The sequence below is a fragment of the Zonotrichia leucophrys genome, chromosome 24, assembly GCF_028769735.1.
Source record: "Zonotrichia leucophrys gambelii isolate GWCS_2022_RI chromosome 24, RI_Zleu_2.0, whole genome shotgun sequence".
NCBI lineage: Eukaryota > Metazoa > Chordata > Aves > Passeriformes > Passerellidae > Zonotrichia > Zonotrichia leucophrys.
Genome location: NC_088193.1, coordinates 5,924,432 through 5,940,381, shown reverse-complemented (window position 1 = coordinate 5,940,381; position 15,950 = coordinate 5,924,432). Strand labels below are relative to the sequence as shown.

The following is a 15,950-nucleotide window of genomic DNA, read 5'->3' as shown; positions in this document are numbered from 1 at the left end:
GTTAAACTGGTTGAGGTTGAATTGATTCAGCTCTTTGAAAGCTCCAAACACTTGGGACAGTGTTGGAAAAACATCCAACAAAGCCACAGCCCCCCATGGAAACCCTGCCAGCCCTCAGCTGATGCTGGCAAAAAGTAATTTTATTGTTGTTGCCAACTAATTAGGTGCAGTAACTCTGATAGTTAACTCTGATTAGTTGCAGAAAAATTCTGTTTTTCTGATATTGGGAGGGGATTCCCTCTTCCATTTTTCCTTTGGAAACTCAAGTGTAATGATTGGAATCTTCCTTTGTGATGAGGAATATTGATGTCCCCTCCTCGCTCACGATTCTTTTATTATCACTCAGCTTTGCCTAGCTGAACATTCCCTGTGCTGCTGATCCCAAATTTACTCCTTATTAATGAGTAAAACATTATTTATTTTCCTTTGAGTGTGGCTTTTCCCTGTTTGGGCTGAGCAATTTCACTCAACACCAACTCCAAAAGTTGCATTAAACCTTTTTGAAGCTTTTGCTGCCACTGAACTGGGGATTCTCTGCCTGAGCATCATTAGCTCTGGGCCTTTACTACTATTATTATTATTATTATTATTATTAATGGATTGCAGTGTATTTTGAGCAAGCAAAATTAATCTCAGAAGCTTTTTTTTTAAAAAAAAGAAGGATGCAGAAATTAATTTTGTATCAATTGGCCCTGGGTGATCAACTCCTTGCCCTGATTGCAGGAATTATCCACGGGGCAGATTCCAAGGCTGGGTGGTGCGAGGTGATTCCACAAGCCAGGACTAATCCTTGTTTATAATTTAAAAGTCACTTAGATTATTGAATTAGAGAATAATGTACCTTATTAAATTACAAAATTGTTATTAAATTAGAAAATAATTTCTGTCTTAAAATTAACTCTGCATTTAAATTTTAAAATTTATAAATGTATTCCTGGCTTGAGAATGCATCCAGCTGTGGGGAAATATCTGTAAGGATGTTAAACCCTGGCAGAGGTTTGAAATTTAGATTTTTTTGCTCCAAACCCCTCAAACCCACCAAAACACAGATGCGAAACCAGGGATTTAAGGATTGAAATTAGTGTAAGGTTTAATTCTGGTATTTTCAAACTCCAGAGTTTATGTTCCCATGGCAACCGGTATTTTTATCCTCCTGGTTCAGCGCCTGTGAGATGGATCTGTTGGGAAATGTTTTCCCTCTGGGACCCATGAAGATGTTGGGGTTGGGTCAGAAGAAACACAGAAATAAATCCCCGCCAGCCAATAAGAAGAATATGCAGGATTCTGGAGGTTGTCCCTTTCTCAACAAACCAGAAAAATACAAATTTTGGGGATGCTTCAAGCCAACAGTCAATGGGTCTTTGTGCCACACTCCAAAATCCACCAAAACTTGTGCTGGAAAAATCTCATTTTTCTTTCTCTGTATCGTTGTTAGATTCTCTGCTTTGGGATGAGTTTATGGGCTGAGTTGGAACTCCAGGAATTGAAAAAAGTGAGGGAAAATATCCCAAATTTAAAATGCAGTTAACATTATCCAGACCCAAAAGAGTCTTTTTCTCTTGGAAATTATTTATATTGAGCTGCTTTTGCTCAGTCAAATCTCATAAGCACTTATTACCTGACATTGTTTGCTGGCTTGCTTCTTGTTGTAACAATTTCTCAAGCTTTTCAGATCTGTTATGCATGGTAATTTTATTTTTTTCCCCCCACTGGAGATGAACTACTTGGTGGAATTCCTCAAAAAACAGTAAAAATGGGGAAAAAAAAGAGATTTTGTGACTTTTCCATAAATGGACTTGTTGGTAGGAACTGATACCTGTGGATTGTGTTGGCAAGATGAGATGGAGCAGGAGAGAGAAATGCAGATTTCAAGATGGAAAGGAGCTTAAAACTGCAGGATTTTGCTCCTAAAGCCCCAAATGAGGGGAATTACACTGAAAAAACAATTCCAGAAATTTAGTCAAAATCTAGATTAGGCCAAGGTTACTCCCTTTTCCCCTTCATATTCAAATCCTAGGTATTAATTTTTTTTTAATACAATTTTTTTTTGCTGTGACCAGGATGTTCCTAGCATCAACTGGCTGCTAACCGTGGGTGAAAACACTGAATTAAGGAAAAATTACAGATTATTGTGCTGTATTTTTTCTCTTGCCTGCCTCAAACAATGCTGTTGGCATAGAAACAGCCTTTTGTGGAAAGGTCACCTGTGAGGAGGGCGGTTGAGGTGTAATTCAAGGAGATTACAGGGGATTAGGCTGCACTTATATTTATATATTTTTTATAGAGATAGGGTGTGTGCATATCCTACTGTCATATATTCATGGACACCTGCATAGCTACATTTATATATATATATAATTTTTTAAAGGAAATGTGATAAGGGAGCAATATCCAGGAAGCTTTGCTAAATTAAAAAGTCGATGATGAAGGGGATGGGGGTTTTTTTTCCTATTTTTTTTTTTTCTCTATGTGTTTTTTTTCCCCCCCATTTTTCCCCCCTCTCCCTGCCACATGTGGTGGGGCGATATCAGAACCCGGTGCTGCTCCTCTGTGTTTTTCTCTTGGCTTTAATTAAACCTCAGGCAGAGCTGGAAAAATGTGGCGAGACGAGATAATTGCGCTTATTCCCCGCGCGGGGCTGGAGCCTGGGCTGGGAAAAAAAAGGAGAAAAACAGAAATTTGGAGGAGATGTAAAGGTGATGGAGGGTGGCTGAGCTGCACCCTCAAGGATGATGGAGCTGTGAGGTTTGGAATGAGAAACTTGGCCGATTAAAACTCCCAAAACTACCAATTTTCATCCCATTTTCCAACTCTGTGTGTCTGCACCCTGCCCCTGGAACCAGAAAAATAAGCAAAATTCTATTTTTTTTTTTTACTGTGACTGCCCTGTACTGCTTGTCTTCTATTTGCTTTCTTTTCCTATTTCTATTCCATTTGTTTTTTTGGTAACGCATGGGCAAGGCAGGAATTTAAAAGGTTAGATCACTGGATAATTGCATTTACATTGGATAAAACCCCCACACCCTGTGCACGTGTTCTCTGCCCTGTGGTAAAAACCTCCCAGTTCCATTTCATCCCCAGTTCCCCCAAACTGCTGTCATCAGTGCAAAATACAGGGAAAATCCTCCCAAAATTCAAATCCCCCCCAAAATTATAAACTCCACAATTTCTCCTTTTTTAGAGAAGAAAAACCATCATTTTTTGAGGCTTTTTTCCCCACTATTAAGGAAAATCAGTGCACTGGAAATGGTTCTGTGTGGTGGAAGGAGCTTTGCTGGAAATAATTGGCAAAAAAGGGTTCAGAGAAGCTTCAATATCAAAAATCGCTTTTTCTTCTCTTGCCATCAAGCTAGAGCAGACTGTGGTAGCAAATATTTGGCTCAGATTGCTTTTTGGTGATTACAGCTTGTCAGAAAATATTGTTTGCATCCTAGAGGAAATATTGTATTTTAACTTTGTTTTCATTCCAGGAAGTCAAAATATTGATTTATATATATGTATATATTTTTTTATTTTAATTTTTTTTCCCTTTCCATGGTAAAATTCCAAAAGCATTTTCTGTTTGGACACATGGAAGCAAAAAACTATCGGCACCGTCTGCAGACGTGAAATGTTTTGACATTTTAAAATGTTAGTTTCCAATTGACATTTCAGCATAAAATAGCATTAAAATGGCACCGAGTGAAGCTGTTGATTCAAACCAAAAATTAAATTTCATTGAGGCATTTCAAAACTGAATGTTTTTCTCCATTCTGAACTAGCACTTTGGGAAAAGGAGCATTTATTGCTGAAGAAATAAAATATTTCTCCCCAGTTTTTGGTGTTAAATAGTCCTGACCCACTTGGTCACTGCACTGGGCCACCCTCAGCTGCCCACTCAGGGATGAGACAGCAAAGAGGGGATTTTTCCATCTAAATGCAGTTTTCGATAAATCACCACATATTTCTTAGCCAAAAAAAAAAAAAAAATCCCAAATAATTCACATCAACTGAAAGAAAAACCCCAAAACTTGCATTTATTCCCACATTGGTCGATGGCCAATGGCATTGGAGGTGGGATTTTCCTATTCAGCAGGGAGCAGCTGTGTAGGAGATCAGCCAGTAATATCTCAGAGAGAGCTGAAAAGCTGCAGCAAGGCTCAAAATCACTTTTATTTCTCTCAGTCCTTGCAGCTCCCATTCCATGGGAGAGCAACGGGGGCAGACTTGGAGCTGGTATGGCGAGTGGATTGTGCAGCTCCAAATTTATTAATTCACTCATTTTTTGTTTGATTTCAGTTATTTGTTTGGCAGGTCATGATTTTGAGAAGGTTTTGGATATTTTGGAGGATCCTCAGGGAAGGCAGGGAGGGATTTGTGAGGTGTGGTGAATTTGGTGTTTCCTGTGGTGCTGATGGAAGGGTTGGAGGAAGGGGCTCTCCTTTCACTCCTCTGCCTTGGAGGTGGTGGGGAGGATCCAGTGAGGGTTTTGGCTGGAGAAGCAGCATTTCTGAATGCCCAAAGGAAGAAGGTGGAAGAAGGTGTTACTCCTCATGGTTCTTCTTCCATCGCCCCAACAAAGAAAAACCAAACCAAACAAACCCCTCCTGGTTTTGGGTCTGTGTCGGGTTTTCGGCTGTTTGAAGGGCCTGGAAAGGCCCGGGGTGGCCTTGGGGCAGCCCGCGTATCAAAGGACGAGAAGAGGCTTCAGTTCTTCTTTCGGTTTTTATGTTTATTAATTGTTTATCTAAAAGATGTTCTTTCAGCCTGACAGAGCTCTGCTCAGCAGCCAGCCATGAGCACACTGTGCCGCCCTCTGTACAGACACTTATCTTTATACCCAAAGTTACGTGTACAATATTTATCATTTTTCCCCAATACCATTTATTCTTATTGCTGGGTGCACTTTTAGTAATGGCTAATCCAAAAGTGCCACCATCACTACAGAAGATGGAGGAGAAGAAGAAGAAGAAGAAGGACAGGACACACCCCAATTCTTCTATCTTACTTCTCTAAACCTCTCTGTACATAAATCTTAAACTCTGTGTCTCACTGTCTAATTAACTAATCCCTTCACCATTCACCCCGGTGAAACCCTCCTGTCCTCATACAGGTGTCGTCTCCTGTGTAGGATCAAAGTCCAGCCACCAGACACTTCTGGAACATTCCAGGACTCCCGAGCCCCCCAAGGGTGGTCTCGGTGGCTCGGCACCTCAGGACTCAGATCCTGAGATCTCACAGGTCTGGGTCCTCTGGTGGTGCCTTTTCAGTGGAAACCCTCACTTTTCTTCCCTGAGTTGTTTTTACCCTCTGACATTTCCTCACAGACTGCTCCTCCTGGAATAGACCTCGCAGCCTCTTTCCACGAGTTAGAACTAAGAAATGTTGAATAAAGAGGCGATTTAAGCTTTGGGAAAAATTCCATATGAAAAATTGCCATTTCCACTGGGTCACACAATGGCTCTTTAGAAAGATCTCAAGTTTGACCAGAATTGATGGCCAAGGCTTCAACTGCAGAGTGTGCTTTCCACCCAAATTGCCAAACGAGGTTATAATTAGTCCCTGGAGATTTCTTTCAATATCTGAAATCACTTAATAGTAGCATTTGATTTTTATGGCAGCCTTTAGGCAGTTGGCTTGAGTCCTGCTTCTGCACAGTGTAGTCATCAATGCAGGGCTGGGTGTTCTCTGTAGGATCAACAATTTACTCATTGCTTTGCAGTCATTAACTCAGAGCTGGTCTCTGAAGGGTTAATTGATGTGTTACCTGCTGCTGTTGTCCTCATCAATACAGAGCTGGGTCTTCTCTGAAGGGTCAGCATTGCTGTTGATGTTGTTTAATCAAAATGTGTCACTAAGGGCTTCTTCATATAGCCACAGTTTCTGGGGGAAGTAGAGCATCTCTTTTCAATTTTTTTTTCCACAATTTGCCCTTTTCTTGCTGGGAAGTTGACTAAAAATAAGGAAATTCTCAAACTGCGTTGGGAAGAAATGCAATTTCAATACTTTCAATGCAATTGCGATACTTTCTTCAAAGAAAGTATTGCAAAATTATGGTCCAGGAATGTCTTAATGTTGAGTTCTTGGGCATGAACATTATGGCTTCCATTTGTTTTCTTGCAGTATTAATTAACATGAATTAATGTGTCAGTATTGTGGGTTGATACCACACCTGACGCTCCACAGAGTAAATGCTAAATCCATGCTTGCTCTTTCATTTTGATGGGAAAAATTCCCCCAAACATGCATCTCTCCATGAAAAACGGAGAAATGGAAAGGGAATGGAGTTGGAGAAATGGAAAGAGAAATGTCTGATTTCCTGGAACTGCATTTTTCATGGAACACCTTTGATTTTTTCGCTGTGCTCCGAGCACGGACATTGGCAGTGAGAACTTGTACCGAGGGGTGCTGATCTCGTGCAGCTCAAATCCATCACAGCCTTACTGCAGGCCATTAATACTTTATTAACTCCATTTAAACTCTGCCTTAATGCTCCTGGTGTGACAAGTGGCTCTGCGTAGAAATTATTAAGAAAAGACGGTTTTTAATCGAATTATGGAGTAGTGCTGGGACACGCGTGCAACCCACACTGTGCCCTGAGTAGCCAAATTTCTGCAAATATTCTGTGTGCATTTGCATGCAATAGAATATTGGATCTGGGGGGATATGCTCCCAAACTATCCCTGGGAAAGAGGAGATTCTCAGGAGGTTGTTTCTACTGAGCCAACCCAAAGCCTGGGGTTTTGAATGAACAGCCAAAAGAGGACTGAATTTTGCACGGGTGAATATTTGAATCTGAATGTCTTAGAGAAACTCTGGTCAGGGGAAGCCCCTGAGTTTTAGAAATGTATTCCCATACAGGAAGAGAAGGGTTTTTCTGGCCTGTTCCTACCTGTGGGGAAATTCAAAGTTTGGATGGTGAAAAATTTTGCACTGCTGGAAGATTTCTGCCTCAGAGACGGGAACTTACATTTGCTCTTATTGCTGCTCCCCTTGTTTAATCTCAAGCACTTCTTTCCTGCCCGAACAGAGAAAAATACTTCTAAAATTCATTTTCTGCTCCTCTTTTCACTTTGCTGTGATGGTTTTTTTGTCTCTTGCTGGTCCCTGAGTATGGAGAGTCAAGGCAGGACATTAATATTGATGCCGACCTCGGTTATTAGGAGCTGCATTTCCGAGTGTGCCGGCAGCATATAAATACTATTACTGGGTAATTAGTGAGCCTCAAGCTGAGGCTGGATTGAGCAGGGCTCTGTGTCCTACTTTTGGGATTGGGATTGGTTTTTTTTGTATTGGGCTGTTGGGGTTTTGCCCCAAGAAAAATCCAAAAATTTTGGAAATGGAAATCCTGACTCAGAAGCACCTGGATGTTCAATGAAAGAGAAAGAAGCAAAACAGGGAGGAAAAAATGGAAGAAAAAGTATCTTCCAAGGCTTTTCCTTTTCTGAAAACCTCCTGCATTTGAAATACAAAATAATAATTTTTGAATTTTTATTTTTTTTTTTCAGTTGTTTCTGTCCTTTCTTGCTGGATTTCTTGGTTTGCAATTTCTCTTCCCATGTCCCACTTGAATTTTATTCCTCTGGTGCTATAAAAGTTTGGAAAAGCTTCAGTGTTGCCAAAGGGCAACTGCAGCCAGGATTCTCTGGTTGGATGCACCTGAAAAATGGATGCTCCTTGCATTCCTCACTCTCCAGCCCTTTCTGGACACAGAAAACCCTTTTATTTTATTGTCTTCTCCCCCATAAATACAAGAAGGGTTTTCCCATCCAGACAGAGATGGGGAGCCATCCCCAGGGTCACCAGATCCTTCCTTTACCCCATAGTGTGGCTTTGATTGAAACACCATGTGAATAATTTAGGGGTGTTTTGCATCTTTTATACCTCTGAACTTCCACTAAAAGGGGTTTTGAGTTGCTGCTGCTGGCGAAATAGCGTCTGAAGGTGAACAACCCCTGAATTTTGCATGAGCTAAAAGGGCTGTGAATGGGGAGTTGGGCTTTGCCTCTGAAGTCAGGTAGGTTTAATGCATGAGTTTCATGAATTAGCACGGGAGGAAAGCAGTGGCTCCCTGCTTTGGGGGGTGAATCACTGCAGCTCGCTGGGCCTGCGGGATCACTGCAGGTTTTGGCATCGCTGCACCTCCCTGCACTCAGGGTTGCAGCCCCGTGTCACTGTCCCCCATTTCTTTTTAACTTGCAGCTCAGTTGCCAGCTTTCCCTCTGCATGGAGATGTTTTGGGTCAAATCATCCCATTTTCAGACCTCATTGGCCAAGGCTTTGAATAGTTTCTCTAAGAGGAGGTGCAGCCTTGTTAGTGCTCTCCAGCAGGACCATTCCTGTATCCCCCTGCTTGGAGGCTCACAGAGCACTTCAGTGGCCCTGAACTGACAGAAGGGAGGTTTAGATATCAGAAAGAAATTGTGTGAGGGTGTGAGACCCTGGCACAGAGCAGCTGTGGCTGCCCCATCCCTGGCAGTGTCCCAGGCCAGGCTGGACAGGGCCTGGAGCACCCTGGGATGGTGGAAGGTGTCTTTGCCAATCACAGGGAATTGGAAGAATCTTTAAGATCCCTTCCAGCCCAAACCATTCTGGGATTCTCTGATTCTCTCACTTCTTTCAGAGCTGACTGGCTCCCAGGGCTGCATGAGCAGCAATATGTGGGCTTGACAGGGTGCCTGTGTCAAGCTGCTGGAAAAGATTTAAAATTCCCCAATAATTTCTTTTCCGCAAAACAAATGAATCTTCAGAAGGGCCTTTCCTCACAGTTGCTAAGCCATTTAATTTATCTGAGTCATTTACAATTTGTGATGGGCCTGTTAATAGCCTGATGTGGGGATCAACATCACTTAGAAGTGGGGGTTGTTTTCCTTTTTTTTTATTCTTTTTATTCTTTTTTTTTTTCTTTTGGCCTTTTGGGTTTTAATTTCTTGCTGGATTTGCCCCCAGAGGCACAGAGCTGTGTTTGGAAAACGTCAGCTCTGTCTCCCCAGCCCCTTTGTCATGCTGGTGCAGCTCGGGCTGAAAGCACAAACCACAGCCCACCCATGGGGACGTGCTGCCCTGCTACTACTTAACTGCTTCAAAGTACCTGTCTGTGATATGAAACATGCCATAAAATGAATATATTCCAGATGTCCCAGCGAATTTCCCCTCAGCTCCGCAATCCACCTGAAGGCAGTGCACACAGCGAGGTTCCTTGGTCCCTGCTGCCTCTCACTGCCAAAGGAGCACAGTGAGGGCTCATTTGGGGGTGCTCTTTGTGGGGTGGCCATTACCAGACCAGGGTGGTGACCCCAGGTTGTGCTCCGTGCAGTGTGGGGTGAAGATTTCAGCCACTCATGTCCAAGGGGGTGATTGCCCTCCATGGGATTGTGGGAAATGGGGTTTGCACCCCAGGTTGTGCTCTGTGCAGTGTGGGGTGAAGATTTCAGCCACTGATGTCCCAGGGGGTGATTGCCCTCAGTGGGATTGGGGGAAATGGGGTTTGCATCCTTAGGTTTGCACCCCAGGTTCTGCTCTGTGCAGTGTGGGGTGAAGATTTCAGCCACTGATGTCCCAGGGGGTGATTGCTTTCCATGGGATTGCGGGAGATGGGGTTTGCATCCTTAGGTTTGCTCCGTGCAGGTTGGGGTGAAGATTTCAGCCACTGGTGTCTCGGGGAGTGATTGCCTTCCATGGGACTCTGGGAAATGGGGTTTGCACCCCAGGTTGTGCTCCGTGCAGTGTAGGGTGAAGATTTCAGCCGCTGATGTCTCAGGGGGTGATTGCCCTCCATGGGATTGGGAGAAATGGGGTTTGCATCCTTAGGTTTGCATCCTTAGGTTTGCTCCGTGCAGTGTGGGATGAAGATTTCAGCCACTGATGTCTCGGGGAGTGATTGCCTTCCATGGAATTGTGAGAAATGGGGTTTGCACCCCAGGTTGTGCTCTGTGCAGTGTGGGGTGAAGATTTCAGCCACTGATGTCCCAGGGGGTGATTGCCCTCCATGGGATTGGGGGAGATGGGGTTTGCATCCTCAGGTTTGGGGGTCTTTGTCCTGGAGGGGATTTCTCTCTCCATTTTTGGGTGGGGGATCCCCATCCTTGGGGTCTGCAGGATCTCTGTCCTCAGGGTTTTGAGGGTCCTTGGGTTCTGAGGCTCTGCATTGTCACGGTTGGTGGATCCCCATACTCAGGGTTAGGAGCTCCATCCTTGAAGTTTGTGGGTCTCTGTCCTTGGGTTTTGGAGATCTCCATCTGCAGGGTTGGGAGAATTCCCAGCCTTGGGGTTAGGTGGGTTCTTCCTCGTGTTTTGTGGAGCTCCATCCCTGAGCATCTTCACCTTCAGAGTTGGGAGCATATCTCCATTTATGGGATATGAGGATCTCCTTCCTTGTGTTTGGAGGAAAATCTTCAACTTTGGGGCTGGTGGATACATCTGGGGTTGGCAGACCTCCATCCTGGAAGGTTCTCCATCTCCAGGTCTGGGTGATCTCCACCCATGGAGATCCACAACCTCCACAACCTCCTCCACACCACGACACCCAGTTTGCTCAGGGACTATCCTTGAACAGCTGCTGGTTTGGGATGATGGGCACCTCTGTGAGCAGAGCAGGCTCCCAACCTTCCAGCCACTCAGCAAAGATGACCCTAATTTATTTAAAAGCTTCAGAGGGATCACGTTGGGGTGTGTGTTTGCTGTTGAACTGGGTATTTCCAGGAGACACAGCCAATAATTTCCTTGGTGTGCTCTGTGCAGGTCCTGGTTGGCTGGGAGGACCATGGAAAAGCTGGAGTAACAACCGTGTAGAAGGCAATGAAAAAGGTACAAAAGCTAAAATTACTGTTCGTGGCTAATACTTTGCATGGCACTAATTAATTTTTAAACAGCCTCGCTGGGGACCTCATTGCTAAAACATGATGTTTTCTTCTCCGGAACCATAACTGTTAACTCCAAACCGAGCAGGAGAAAGTCAGGAAGGATGAGGAACCACAGGTCCATTAGTCTGCATCTGAGTTGCCTGACCTGATGGCCAGGTCTGATGGCCACTGTGCCTGGGGGGATGCGCTGTCTCACCCCTCTGAAGGGTTTTTTTTGGGTTGGGGAGTCAAATCCATCTTTCTGGGAGTGCACAAGTGTTGTCTGAGCTGCAGACATGCTGGGAGGAAAGGGAAAACTGTTTTTGGTTCTGCTGTCACCTGTCTCACTTTCCCTGCTTGTGGCTTTCCCTGAATATTTTTAACCATATTTTATTACTGGTCTCACAAACCTCAAAGTGGGGGATTGCTGTCATTGCACTCACCCACATGTAAGTTATTTAATTCAGTCTTTGTGAGTGTTGAGAAAAGGCTTTCCTCAACGTTTTCATTGCTGCTGACATCTAGATCAACACCCAAATTTATTTATTTGACATTTCCCATTTCCAGTTAATCTGTGAAATATTCCTCCTAAAATGGTCTGAGCTGGTAGTGCTTTATCTTCCATTTAATGTTTAATTATTCTTTAATTATTCGGACACTTTTCTTATCACCACTTCATGTCCACCTATTAATTCCATCCTTTTCAATTTCATCATCTCTAAAAGAAGGGAAACTCAGCAAGCTTCCGCTAAGTTTATTTTGAAAAATTCATCAAGTTCAATAGTTTTTTTCAGTGTAGTTTTACACTTCTCTGTTTACTTCTTTATTTTAAAATTAGGAAATGTGGTGGTAGCTTGGGGCGAATATTTTTTTGATATCCTCTGGGTCTGATGGTACCAGAATCCAGCCTGAGCCAGGCTGAGTGTAGAAAATGACAATTCCACCATTGAAATCTATTTTTTTTTTGCTGTTGGAGGGAGCCTTTGCTGTGTGCCAGTAGCAGCCCTGGGGTCAGGGAGGGCTGGGGCTGAGGGGAGCACACGGCCCCCCCAGACGGGGAGATTTCTGTTTCCATATGGAAAAGGGATGTGGCATCTGGTTTCACTCCCAGCAGCTGGCAGCTTGAAGCCTGTGTTTTGCATGGTGTGGAGTAAAGAGAAAATAAAGTGTCGAATTGTTTGGCATTATCAAGGATTTCTGCTCCCCAGGACTCCTGCATAAAGAGATGGAAATTTTAGCTGCTGGAGCCAAGAAACACACAGAAGTATATGAATTTATTACATTTTATCTCATTCCCTTGCAAACAGCGCTGGAAATGTCAAAAGATCATCTATTGTTTCATCGTTTAGAAAGAATTTTTGTTTTCTAGTTGTAATTTCCTTGATGCCTGGCTGTGGGGAAGGAAGAGAAATTGGAGCAGGAGCTGGCAGGGCTGCGGCAGGTTGAACATGCAGGTTTGTCTGGCCATGGAGCTACATGCATTTAAATTTCTCACATCCCAGGTTTTTAATTTAACAAATGTAATTAAGGCTGGGGTAGGTACTCGGATTATTCATTTACTCCAGATGGAAAAAATTAAATTGAATGCAAATTCCGTAATCAGACGTGAAGTTGAGGATGTCGGACGTGATGGGGAAGTGTCAGCACATTAATCGGACTGCTTTCCCTAAACAGCCCCCAAATCTAAGAGCCAGGGATTATTTGAATAATTGAGGTGGCATTTGATAAGATATCTGATTGCTGATATCTCCTTAAGACGAAGCCCTAATTGTAATTCTCCATCAAGAAGGATTAATCTGCGCTGGGAATGGTGTGGTGTCACACTCCCTCCCCTGAGTTTTGGGTTTTTATCTAGGGCTGCCATGCCCAGGGAAGGTGCCAAAGTGATTTATCGCTTCTCCTGTTACTTTATCCTTGTGCCAGGAGGTCGTCAGGTAGCGCAGCTTGGCACTGGGGATCTGGGCACCCGAGGCTGCCTGAGTCCCACAGAGCTGGGCCTGTGTTTTGGAGGTGCCTCCTGTTGTTGGAGAAGGATGCATCGCTGCATCTTAATGTCCCTTCTTCAACAGTTAGACCTTTTTCCTCTGGGAGAGGGAGACAAAATGGAGACAAAGTGTCCTAGCTTCAGCAGAAGTCCGTGTTGGTCCCTTCTTCATGTCCTCAGGGCACAGTTAGACATTTTTTCCTCTAGGAAAAGGAGACAAAATGGAGACAAACTGTCCCAGCTTTAGCAGAAGGCCGTGTTGGAGGGCCATGAACCATCCATGACCCCAGTCATCATTGATAGGACCCAATCTTGGAAAACTTCTGGGGGTTGATGGACATTGACTCCCAACTCATTCTTGGCTGGGGTAGAGTCCTGGTTTAGGAATGGTCCCCCCAATTTAGTGCTTCTCCTGAGAGTTTGCAAACCACGCTGCCACTCACTGGATCCCCTTTCTCCTCCCCTTCTGGAGAATCAGAGGCATGAAAGGAAAAGATCATCATCAAAAAGATGGGTTGAAATGAGAACAATTTACTGGAAACCAGAACGAGGAAACAAACAGTAGCAGCAACAATATTAATAACAAAAGGATACCAAAAAAAGAGTGATTCACATCCAAACTGCTCACCTTGAGCTAGAGCTGCTCCGGCTGGGAAGGGAGTCCCTTTCCTGCCCTTCCCCCCAGAACCATGTGCAGTGCTATAGAATAACCAGGTCCTGGCCATGCCCCTCCCAGCTGCTGCAGGAATTAACCCTCTCCTGGCTGGAACCAGGACAGGTACCAAGAGGAGTTTCCACTCAATCTGGCAACAGACACTTGGTCATAATCATAGAAATCTTTCCTTGTGGAGTCTGTTTTGCTGCCAGCGCTGTTGGCTCCTCTTAAAACCAGGCATGGAAAAATGGGGAGAGAGGGGTGGGCTTTCCTCCTTGATTCCCACACCCTGAGTGAGATTAGAAAGGATTTAAATTGCTGAAATGACAACTTTAACAAAATGAATTGAAAATCCAGTCTTGTAAACAAATAATCATCATGGTCCTTCCTTCTCCCTTCCTCTATACAGCAGCAAATGAAATAAAAAAAAAAACAAAAGGGAAAAAGATGAAAGAGGGCAAAGGGATAAAGCTTGAAAGAGTTTGCTGTTGGGTTTTTTGAGAGCTTGAATATTTTGAAACAAGCTGTAAATGGAAATTCTTCCCTGTGATGGTGGTGAGGCCCTGGCACAGGTTTCCCCATCCCTGGAAATATCCAAGGCCAGGCTGGATGGGGATTTAGACCAACCTGGGATAGTGGAAGGTGTCCCTACCTGTGGCAGGGAGTTGGAACAAGATGAGTTTTAAGGTCCCTTCCAACCCAAACTATTCTGGGATTCCCTGATTCTGTGTAATAGAAAATAAAAAGTGTTGGGGAGAAAATAATCCTTAACTCTTCTGCAGTCAGTGGTTTGCCCAGAAGTGATGAGGATATATTAGATTTTTCCTGTCTCTAAAGCAAAGTGAAATGCAGAGATTTTTCATCTTTTCTCTCTGTCCTACTGTCCCACCTCCTCCTGTGACCGTGTGCCAATGGCCACTCCTGATGGACTGGGTGCACGAAGGGATTTCAGCCAGGGCAGTGCATTCACAACCAGAAAAGCATTGTATCCCCTCAAAAAAACCCCAACCCAAAACCACCAACCCCTCCCCAAAAAAAAACAACAAAAAAACCCCAACTTAAATCACTTGAGATAAGTTGGGTGTTATCTGAAGTTGCAAATTGCTTGTTTGCTTCTCCAGCTGGAGCTGTTAATTCAGAACAATTAACACACGTTTAAAACCCAGACAAAGCATATGGAGGCAGTCCTTGGGAAAAGAGCCTCTTTGGGATGGAGTGCCTCAATGGGAAATCAGGATAACTCCAGTTTGGCTTTCCCCTAGATCCTGGCAGGTTTTGTGGGGAATGACACAAATACCAGAATTTGGACCCTCAGAACCCCTATTGGATTCTAGGTTGAGGGATGCTCAAAGCAAGACCCAAAAGAAATCCAATGTTGACATTCACTGTTGGGATGAATTTATCCCTGAGACAGTGAAATAACAAATCCTAGAGTGACTCCTAAAATAATGGCTGATTTTTTTATCGGCCCTTTGCAATGCCATGGAGCACCTCCCTGGCTCCATCCTTCAAGCCTTTTGTGGCATCATTTTGGAACCTGCCATTCATTTTCTCAGGTTCCCTTTTGATTTTTGATGCAGGTGAAGAGCAAAAGCCTAAATCTGGAAAGAAACCCCCAAAATACAGGAGTTCAACCTGCTTAAAATACTGATGTGAGCTCAACCTGCTTAAAATATCTGTGGGTCAAGGAGCCAGGAGGTGAGCTCATTGCTTTTTTGCAAGGACATAAACCACTGTTAGACTTTTATGGGAAGCTGAAGGAAATGCTGCAGCAGTTGTTGCATTTTTGCAGCCCAGTGGTGCTTAAGGGGTGATCCATCCTTTCCTCCATGTATCCATGTGTCTTTTCTCCATGTGTGTTCATCCATGCATCTCTGCAGCCTTGCATCCATGAATCCATGCATCCTTGCATTTTTCCATCTATCATTTTTGGTGTTGTACTTCTGACCAGCACTGCACACAAATTTTATTTAGGGCACCCATGAATTTATTTCACAAGTGAAAAAAATCACACAAATCCAAATGTTTTCCTCAGAAACTTTACAGGAATTGGCATGGCTGAAGGTGCAGCAGCTTCGATGAGAAAATTAACTTTTCCATCTCAAAGTTGGCATTAGGATTTTGGGGTTGGGGACCCCTGTAGCATGAGCCCCCCAAAACCTCCATGCCCCTGAGCTGTGAAAGCCAAGCAGGTCATCTTTAAGAGCTTTTCCTGCAAACCCTTTCCTGCTACTCCCCCATCCGAGGATGGATGCAGGCAGCATCGGCAAATCTGAATAACTAATCAGAGTCCTCATTAACCCCCCACTGAGATGCTCAAACATTCACTTTGCTGTTTGTGAAGCAGGGAAAAAAAAAAAAAAAAAGGAAAAAGGGAAAAATCCTCACAAGCCACCCTGCATTAAAATTGATGTGTTATTAATCCCACTGTTCCAGACCTCATGGGCACCGAATTTTCCTGCGTCTGGCCCGAGGCTGAACAGTATGGTGC

General features: G+C 43.9%; 1 protein-coding gene across 3 annotated transcripts in view; it reads left to right on the top strand.

The window, feature by feature from the left end:
• The window catches only part of PKNOX2 (PBX/knotted 1 homeobox 2), a 110,801-nt gene that overhangs the window by 47,948 nt on the left and 46,903 nt on the right, over positions 1-15,950 (top strand). Inside the window, exon 2 of one of the 3 annotated variants that reach the window (XM_064732119.1) lies at positions 10,720-10,785. The exons of 1 other annotated variant lie outside the window; for it this stretch is intronic. The gene's annotated coding sequence lies outside the window, so the exon portion shown is untranslated. Of the gene's footprint in view, positions 1-10,719; positions 10,786-12,255; positions 12,275-15,950 lie in introns of those variants that run through there. One more of the 3 variants, XM_064732120.1, reaches the window with a different exon arrangement.